Genomic DNA, 10,088 nt, shown 5'->3' with positions numbered 1-10,088 from the left:
CATTTTGAGTGACAAGTTATCTAACATACATGTTAGTGCATAGGTTGATGAATTTTGACAAATCCATATACCCATAGAGACACCACCAAGATGTAAGACAAGATATAGACTGATCCTATCACCCCGGAGAGCATCTTTCTGATTCTCAGGATTGTATCGCCCTAATCTCTAGTACAAGGACAACCTTTCCATTGGTGCATCAGTGTGTGTGTGTGTGTGTGTGTGTGTGTGTGTGTGTGTTTATCAATGTCTGTCTGTTTGTCTGCCTGTCTGTATATCTGTCTGTGTGTATGCAAGGCATGTACAACCTTTCACCATTAAAGCATGTGGCTTCCCCATACCTCATTTGCAGTGCACAAAACAAACCAACTTTCCTATAGACTTAGACTGAATAGTTGATGTAGCGTTGAGAGTGGCCTTCATTGTTGTGCTGGTTTACTTGGGGCACCACAACAAAAGAGCACAGGATGTGTGGCTTGAATGATAGAAATTGATTCCTCTATAGTTTGGGATGCTGGAAACCCCAGATCAAGGCTCTGGAAGCTTGTTTTCTGGGAAGGCATTCTTGCTGGCTTACAGAAAGTCAGCTTCTCACTGAGTCTGGTCATAGCTTTTCTTACAGGCACATGCAGAGAGAGAGATGTCTGCTGTCTCCTTTTTCTATTAATAAAGACACTCACAGCTCACCCATTGAACACTAATTACCTGCCAGAGTCCCTTCCTCATGGCACCTCCATATTAGGAGTAGAGCTTCAATTCAGTGCAGATCTGAAAGAAGGTCCGGATATACTATGTGAGGCCTTTACCATCATCATGAGATCACATGCTAAGATGCCTCAGAGCTGAGATTTGCTCAGAGATTGCTTCTGCCATGACCCTCCCTTGACTGTACCCAAGCCATCAAGTAATAAAAGTAGTAAATGAGAAGATGTGTGGCTTTCACTTATATAGATGATGGTTTGCTAAGCAGCCCTGCCTTCAAGCTGTCATCTCAGCTCTAGGGGAGAGGTCAGCCAAGGCTGTACAAGAAAGGACAAGGCTTGGGAGTCAGCAGCCTCTGTGCTAGTCAACCTCCTACCACATGACATAATCTTGAGATAATTAACTTATAAAGAGAGAGAGAGAAAAGATTATCTCCGTGTCTTAGTCACTGTTCTTTGCTATGAACAGACACCACGACCAAAGCAACTCCTGTAAAGGAAAGTGTTAAACTGGGGGCTGGCTTACAGCTCAGAGCTTTAGTCCATTATCATCGTGGTGGCTATGAATGGCACTGGAGCAGAGGCTGAGGATTGCATTCTGATCTGCAGGCAGGTAGGGAGAGGAGAGAGGGAATCAGAAAGGGGGAGAGAAGAGGGGAGAGGGGAGAGGGAATCAGAAAGGGGGAGAGAAAAGGGGAGAGGGGAGAGGGAATCAGAAAGGGGGAGAGAAGAGGGGAGAGGGAATCAGAAAGGGGGAGAGAAGAGGGGAGAGGGAATCAGAAAGGGGGAGAGAAGAGGGGAGAGGGAGAGAGGTGTGAGAGAGAGAGAGAGAGAGAGAGAGAGAGAGAGAGAGAGAGAGATTGGCCTGGCTTGGGTTTCTGAAACCTCAAAGCCCCACCCCTAGTGACACACTTCCTCCAACAAAGCCACACCTCTTAAACCTTGTAATTTCTTCTAACTCTATATTCTCTGGTGACAAATCATTCAAGTATATGATCTGGAGCCATTCTCTTTTTAAAAATTTTTTAAAGATTTATGTATTATATATATACCATTCTGCCCGCATGCATGTCTGCAAGGAAGAAGAGGGCACTAGATCTCATTACAGATAGTTTTGAGCCACCATGTGGTTGCTGGGAATTGAACTCAGGACCTCTGGAAGTGCTAGCAGCCAGTGATCTTAACTTCTGAGCCATCTCTCCCACCATCCTTATTTAAACCACTGCATTGTTTTGGAGCTTCTCGTCTAAGATCATGTGGCCCTAACAGCTTTGGGCTCCCTGAGGCAGCCCGTTATGACAGAAGTATGTGACAGAGTTTGAAAATCATCCATCTCATAAGGCAAGGATCAAAGTGAGGAAGAAAGCTGCGGTCATTTGAATGAGAATGGCCCCCATATTTGAATGCGTGGTCCCATGTTGGTAGCATTGTTTGGGAAGGGTTAGGAGGTGTGTCATTGGGAGCAAGCTTCAAGATTTCAATAGCCTAAACCACTAAAACTAAACCAATTAGTTTTCTCTTTATCTTGTGCTTATGTAATCTCTCAGTTACTGCTCCAGGGCCATGCCTGCCTCCCTGCCTGTCTGCTACCAGGCTTTGTACCATGACAGTCATAGACACACTCTCTGAAATTGTAAGCCAATAAACACTTTCTTCTATAAGTTGCCTTGGTCATGGGGATTTAGCACTACCATAGCAAAGTAGTGAAGACAAATAGACTATGATCTCCCATACCAATTCAAATATACACCTCTGCTAACCTAAGGACCTCCCATTAGATCCTTCATTCCAATGGTTCTACTGCCTCCCAATGGCACCATCCTGGAGACAGAGCCTTGAACATGGGGACTTTGGGGGGATATTTATCCAAGTCATACCAAGCCTAGAATGGAATCCGTGAGGTGGAGATAATAATATCACTCCTTAGCATTGTATCAGGAGTTCTGAGACCACACATATAAAGGACATCTCATATGCATGGCTGTTTGTAGGTGTTTGGCCCATAGGGTGTGGAATTGCTCTTACATGGGCTCTGTCCAGGGGAGGGTCTTCAGACGGCTTGTGTCAAATGTACTGACTTCAGATCCTTCAAGATCCATGCTTAGCCTCTTTTTAGCCCACTTTATCGATAGCTACTTGGGCAATTCCAATGAGCCCAAGTTGAAAAGCTCACCTAAGAACCAGGAAGCCATATCTTCTATTTGTTTAACTGTCCTTGAGAGGAGAGGTGACATAGCAGATTTGAAGAAAACAGCCCTACAATCCAAGTTCTTCTCTCAGGAGGCATTACCCTCAGCAGAACTGGACTTTACATTATACAGAGAAACCCAGTAGTAAAGGGAAGATATAAGGCAGTCTTTTTCTTGGAAGCCCCTTTTGGTCACTGGAATAGAAGCTAGACTGCAGTTACTTAATTTAAAAGTGCAATATTTCATGAGTAGCTAACATCAAGGCATTAAGAGAGAAAAAAAAATGCTTTCCCAAAGATTAACACTTGCTCAGACATCAGAGAGTTTCGGGGAGACATTTGGTCCTTCTCACAGTAGAACTAAATTAAAAGTTTAACAATCTGAATCTAGGGCAGCTGGCCTTGTTGGTGTCCCTAAGGAGATCTTTCCTTAAAAGGGAACTGTGGGTGGTAAGAGAAGAAAGCAGAATAATCATGGCTATAACTCCCATGTTATTTCAAAGATGCCCAGGACGGTTAAAGAGGGGTACCACTCTGGTTGGAAGATACAAATCACATGAATATAAAATTACTTCCAATGGCTTTGAAGCGTCAGAGACCATTTGGAGGAGGTTTCACCAAGATGAGGCCCTGGGCTCCAGCCTATTTCCCTAGTGTCATTGTTTTGAACTTTTTCAATTTTCTGGGAGCACATATTGTGCAAAAAATGAAATAGAATCCCATTTTACAGAAGAGGAAAATAATGGTCAGAGAGACTAACTTGGCCCCAACCACAAAGCTAATAAATCACTGAGCTAGTAATCTGATTCGGAAGGATTGCCTCAGCCACCAAGTTTACTAGATTACTAGAAGCTGTGGCTAGCTGCCCTCACTAGACACTGTAATACATGAGCAAGGCAGGTAGAAGTCCTGCCACGTCTCAGTAATGTAGGGATGTTGCACCAAGAGCAGGAACTGAGGTGCTGTTGAGAGACCTCCTGGCAACGTTTCATGCTCAACTGCTTTCCCTCGGACTCTGAGGACAGTCATACTTAGCATACAGCTATGAGGTGCCTCCCACCCAAACACAAGCCTTTCATTCATTTACTCCTTGTTGCCTGTGCCCTGGACCACCCCCTCCCTGACCCGACCTGCCCTTAGTAGTTGAAGATGAGGTGGTACAGAGACAATAGCACAGACTCCAGGAGCAGATGAGAAACACCAGAGCAAGCTCGTCTAAACACTGCTGCAAGCTCCTTTAATACCCTCCAGCCACGCCCCAGTGGTCCCAAGAAAGCATCTCTTCTAGACAGCAGTTCCTGATTGGCTGGCATTGTCAGAGTCAGCAACCCTTGGTCTCTCAGGCAGTCCTCAGTTAGGACCTCCTGCAGGAGATACCTTTGGGGCTGTGCCACCCCCCAGTGTTTATGCAGGGGCAGCTGAGCTGTTTCTCCTACAAGTCCAGCCTTTTGTAAAGAACACCAGTGAGCTGCTGGTGACAACAGAGAAAGAACATTGAGCATTTTATAGGTGACAAATAGAGGCCTGCCAGCTTAATAGGGACAGAATACATCTGTGTATATACATATACACATACATATACACATATGCATATATATATATGTATATATATATACAATAAATATATATATATACATATATAAAACTACCTCAATCATGATACCTTGGTTCCAAGTGACAGAAAAACTAATAAAATTATGTTTTAGAAAATGAGGCTCCAGCTTTGTCTTAGATATGAAATGAGAGCTTAGTTTTACTGACTTTCTGTGCTTGAGTGTCTAAGCAAAAGTGCTTTCAAGGTTGCTCCACTACAGCTGCAGTAGAGGTCAGCACACTGGCACATGCTAGGCCACAGGGCCTCTGTACTTTGCTACACGATCTCACAAACATAACGTGAAGTCCTCAGGGCTGAGTACAACTGCTGAGCTGAATATGGGAATAGGGTGATTTTCCAGGAAAGGTCTTCAATGAAGAATAAAAACGCTGTTGGCTGTTTCAAATATGAAAGCAGGGGGCTCAGAGTCAGCTGGTAAAGGTGACTTCCACCAAGCTTGGGGACTTGAATTTGATCCCTAGACCAACATGGTGGAACTGACTCCCACAGTTTGTCCTCTGACCTTCAGATGGGGGCCTGCATGACACCTGCCACTCCACACACATAATAAAATAAAATATGAAATGTACAGTAAATATAAAAAGGAGTAAAGGTGCATTGGAAGGCAAAATGGAGACTCCTAATTACAATCACTTAGCCTAATAGCTGGTTTTAGCAGGACATGCCTATGATACCAATCCTCAGGGGATGAGGCAGGAAGATGGTGAGTTCGAGGCAAGCCTGGGTTCTGGGTTCCCCAGTGAGACTCTATCCTAAAAACACTTAAATTTAGAGATTTAAAATCTATTATAGCACCCCTTGGCATCATGTGGGAATGCAGACCAGGAACAAAGCTGATGGCCTGAGATCCGTCCTTGTCACCCACATGGAGGAAAGAATTCACCCTCAGGGCCTCTTGACTTCTGCAGGTACAAGCCATCCCCAAATGTATAACACTTTAATTTTTCCCCACTTGGGGATACGAACATGATGACATATGCCTGTAAAAAAGCAACTGGAGCCGGGCGTGGTGGCGCCCGCCTTTAATCCCAGCACTCGGGAGGCAGAGGCAGGCGAATTTCTGAGTTCGAGGCCAGCCTGGTTCTCAAAGTGAGTTCCAGGACAGCCAGGGCTACACAGAGAAACCCTGTCTCGAAAAACCAAAAAAAAAAAAAAAAAAAAAAAAAAAAGCAACTGGAGGTGAAGACAGGAGGACTAAGAGTTCAAGACCATCCTCAGCTTCATAACAAGTTCCCCACCCCCAAACTCCCAGTTTGGTCTCAGATGTTTCGGATCATATTGGTATTTGAGATATAATCATGGTCTTCTACTCCTAACACTGCATTGAGTGACTTCCTGTGGGACCTTGAAGCTTGAAAGTAGTCACGGTGAGAATGTTTATACCACAGAAGCCAGCAAATGCTGCAAACCAGGGCTTATCTCCCTACCCACAATGCCCATACTGTGGTTATATAGTCCATTAAAATTTGTGTATCAACTGGACTGGACCACATGGGTATCAGGTAGCCATGATGCTGTTTCTTGGGATGCCTGTGAGGGTGTTTATAGAGCTAGCACTTGACTCGGTAAGACTGAAGGAAGCTCCTGGTTCTCAGTGTAGACAGGCCAGGCGGTGGTGGCGCACACCTTTAATCCCAGCACTCGGGAGGCAGAGGCAGGCGGATTTCTGAGTTCGAGGCCAGCCTGGTCTACAGAGTGAGTTCCAGGACAGCCAGGACTATACAGGGAAACCTTGTCTCAAAACCCCCCCCCCAAAAAAAAAATCAGTGTAGACAGGAATCATTCCGGTCATCCATGGGTTGACTAGAGCAGAAGGAAGGTGGCATTTGCTCTCCGTCTGTCTGTCTGTTTGCCTTCAGCTGGGATGTCAATTTTCTGACATCTGGGCTCCTGGTTCTTAGACTTTTTAGATCTATTGTGCTCAGGATTTTATATCACATCATGGATTCTCCTGGCCTTGCAGCCTACAACTGGAGCCTCTATAACTGCCAGAGTCAACAACTTAGGTTTTTATATTGTCAGGTTTGAGGGTTAAATGCCCCTTCCCCCAAAGGCTCATGTGGGGTTTTTTATTATTATTAATCATTTTATTTGTTTTTTATTATTAATCATTTTATTTGTTTATATTTCAAATGATATCCCCCTTTCCAGTTTCCTCTCCACAAACCCCGCATCCCATATCCCCTCCCCTTTGCCTCCATGCGGGAGGCTCATGGGTTTGAATAGCTCATATGCTGCTTTGGAAGGTTGTGGCATGCATTTATTCATCCCTCCCCCATCTCATGGAAACGCATATTTCTAAGAAAAAACATGAGAAGGTTTATGTATTTGACTGGACCTGGCGACCCAAGCCTGCAAAGCTGCTTGGGAGGCTGAGGCAAGAGGATTACAAGTTCAAGACATTTCTGGGCCACAGAGCAAGCTCAAAGTCAAACCCTGCCCACTAACCGACTCAAAACGTTGGACCAGACTGGAGTTACTCTGATTAGCAGAGTATTTACACAGCATGCAAAGTCCTAGTTTAAATCACCTGAACAGAAAACAACCACAAAAATAACTTGCCTCTTTAAAAGTTTCTTTACATAAACTACATGTTACTTAAATAAAGAGGAAACTATGTTAAAAAAAAAGCCAAGAAAGAGCAAATTTCTAGTTTCAGGACCCAATATTAAGCCAGTAATCATTTCTCTAAAATTCTAACTGCGGATGGCATTTCCCTGGAGTAAATTCGGTATAAACTGAACGGGCTTTACCCCAGACCCAAATGTCTGCTTCAGATTCCCCAGCGCCTCAGCAGCCTCAAGTTCCGCTGGATCAGCTCTGTGTCTCCCTCTAATTGCAGCGTTTAAAACTGAGACTCATGGCTGTCTTCCACCGCCCCGCTTATCTGATGCTTCATTCTCGGGGTAAACAGATTTCCAGTGGAGGCTGCCAGCAGCACCGAGAACCTGCCAAGCCTGGCAGATGCTAAGGTTTGAGGTTCTTCTGTCTGTTCTCAGCTCCAAGCTGGCTGTGAACTAGCTCTACTCCCCACGGCCCACCAGACTCTCAGCTACTTTTGCCAAACACCATCTTCTTTGCTCAACCTCCTGCTTCCCGACGGTCACACTAGCTGAACCAGTGAAGGTCCTAATGTGGCCCAGTCGCAAATGCTATCCCCGACTTCCTGTTGTGGCCTGATCTTTCTTTCTTGGCTCCCACAAAGGGAAAGCATCTCTCTCTCTCTCTCTCTCTCTCTCTCTCTCTCTCTCTCTCTCTCTCTCAAACTGACAGTTTTTCAACATGACCACTGCTTTCCCCACAATACTGACAACAACGGCCACCATTTCTCCCTTAGTCGTGTCTCTCTTGAAAGACATGTCTCAATTAGATGAAATCTGAACTATGGGAGGGGACCACTGTTTTTGCCTGCATGTCTCAGCTGAGTGATGTAGCTCTCAGCTTTCTTGTTGTGACCAAACCACCTGAAAGAGTAAGTTAAAAAGAAAGATTTTAGCTCCTGGTTTCAAAGCATTATCATCCCCAATCCTTGTCTATTGGCTCTGGGTCCATGCTATCGCAGAATGCAGCATTGGTGGAATTTTTGTGGAGAAGGAGGCTGCTCGTGCTGGACAGGAACGGGGAATGAGCAAGGGACTGGAGACCGGGTATAACTTTCAAAGTCATCCTTCGGATGCCACCAACCAAGCCCTCATATCTGAAAGGTTTCAAAGTTTCTCAAACAGCCTTCTGGGTTGGACATTCTAGTCTTTCAACACATGAAACATGCAGGTCATTTCATATACAACCGAGAGCAAGGCCTTTCCTTGGCAATGGTCCAGAGAAGATGGGGACAGACTGTCTTAGTTAGGGTTTTACTGCTGTGAACAGACGCCATGACCAAGGCAACTCTTATAAAGGACAACAGTTAACTGGGACTGGCTTACAGGTTCAGAGGTTCAATCCATTATCATCAAGGCATGGCAGCATCCAGGCAGGCATGACAATAGAGGAGCTGAGGGTTCTATGTCTTCATCTGATGGCAGCTAGTAGAATACAGACTTCAGGAAGCTAGGATGAGGGTCTTAAAGCCCACACCCACGGTGACATACCTGCTCCAACAAGGACACACCTACTCCAACAAGGACACTCCTTCTAATAGTGCCATTCCCTGGGCCGAGCATATACAAACCATTGCACAGACACTTTAAATCTTTTAACTCTGGACATCAGTTGAAAAGTAGGAGGACCTTGTCTGGCATTCTATTATATACAGTGACCCCAGAACAGAGATGCCACCTCCCTCATTCCCCTCCCACCTCCTTCAGGTACTTGGTGGCCTTGCCCCTACCAAGTCCTACTAATCTATTCTTCTTTGGTGCTCACATTCAATTTCTGTATTTCAGTTGTGGCAGAAACTCCCAACCCAACGGTGTCTACTGACAGTCCCTGCTGTGTGAAGAGCCAAGCTCTGTCCTTAGGAGAGAGTACAAGAGGGAAAAGAGCCACAAGGGGAAAGCCAAGTCCTGACTTCTTGGCAGTGAAGTAACCACACGTGCAGAGGGGCTACTTCCAGGTTGCTTCAGAGAGAAGAGAGACACTGTTGGTCATACTAGTGAAATGAGATACGTTGATGGCTTGAAAGCAACCACCCTCAGCATTCAAAGTCAAGGAGAGGAGAGTTGCATGATGGCAGCACAGAGTCTAGTGGACAGGGATCTGGGGAGGTTTCCTTTCTCAACATGCCCTTTGTTACCTGAAATCTGACCATCCTCACCTATGGTACCTCAATGTGCACAGGCCTGCAATATCATCTACTCAGGAAGCAGAGGCAAGGGGATCACAAGATCAAGGTCTGTTTGGATCACAAAATAAGCTCAAGGCTATCCTGGACAATTTAGTGAGACCCTATCTATAAACAAAAATGATAGAGGTGAGGATACAGCTTAGTGGTAGAGTATCAGCAGAGTATGCAAGAGGCTCTGGACTCAATCCTCAGCACAGGGAAAAACTAAAGATCTGTGTCATCTAATATATAATTAATTAAAATGCAATTCTATTCTGAGGAAGAGATCTATGATCTAGATACCTTTAAATCTCCCAGAGATGTTCATTCATAGAAATAAAATAACATATATTTTTCTTTCAGGAATCTTGCAGAATGGAGAACTCTATGAAAATCTGCAAATTGACATGCATTTCCATGACAACTATGCTGCATGCCCTCACCTTCTGCTTCGCTTTGGTTGTGTTGGGTCAGATCTGTTTTGCATCATCTCCCAGGTCAACCTGGGGTCCTCCCCTTTATCATACAAGGTCAGAGATAAAGCAGACGGTATTCAATATCTCTTTTATTTTCTCATACTCCTCACCCTCCCACTCTGCTGTGTGTGCACTCCTCTCCTAGTACAGTGAAGCCTGCTATCACACTACCGAAAGAACTCCACTATGTAAGGAGGAGGTGTGACTATTGAGGTATTTTTGACTGAGGGCCTGGTCTTCTAAGATGGAGCCAAATATGGGTTTCTTGACTTGTATCCGGCAACAAGGGGAGTCTAGATCCAGGCTTAGTACCCAGGTTTTAAATGGAGAAGAAAGAGAGAGA

This window comes from Mus caroli, unplaced genomic scaffold (assembly GCF_978045245.1).
Source record: "Mus caroli unplaced genomic scaffold, Mus_caroli_1 scaffold_2, whole genome shotgun sequence".
NCBI lineage: Eukaryota > Metazoa > Chordata > Mammalia > Rodentia > Muridae > Mus > Mus caroli.
The sequence above is the reverse complement of the archived record's forward strand: the minus strand, read 5'-3'. Positions refer to the sequence as shown.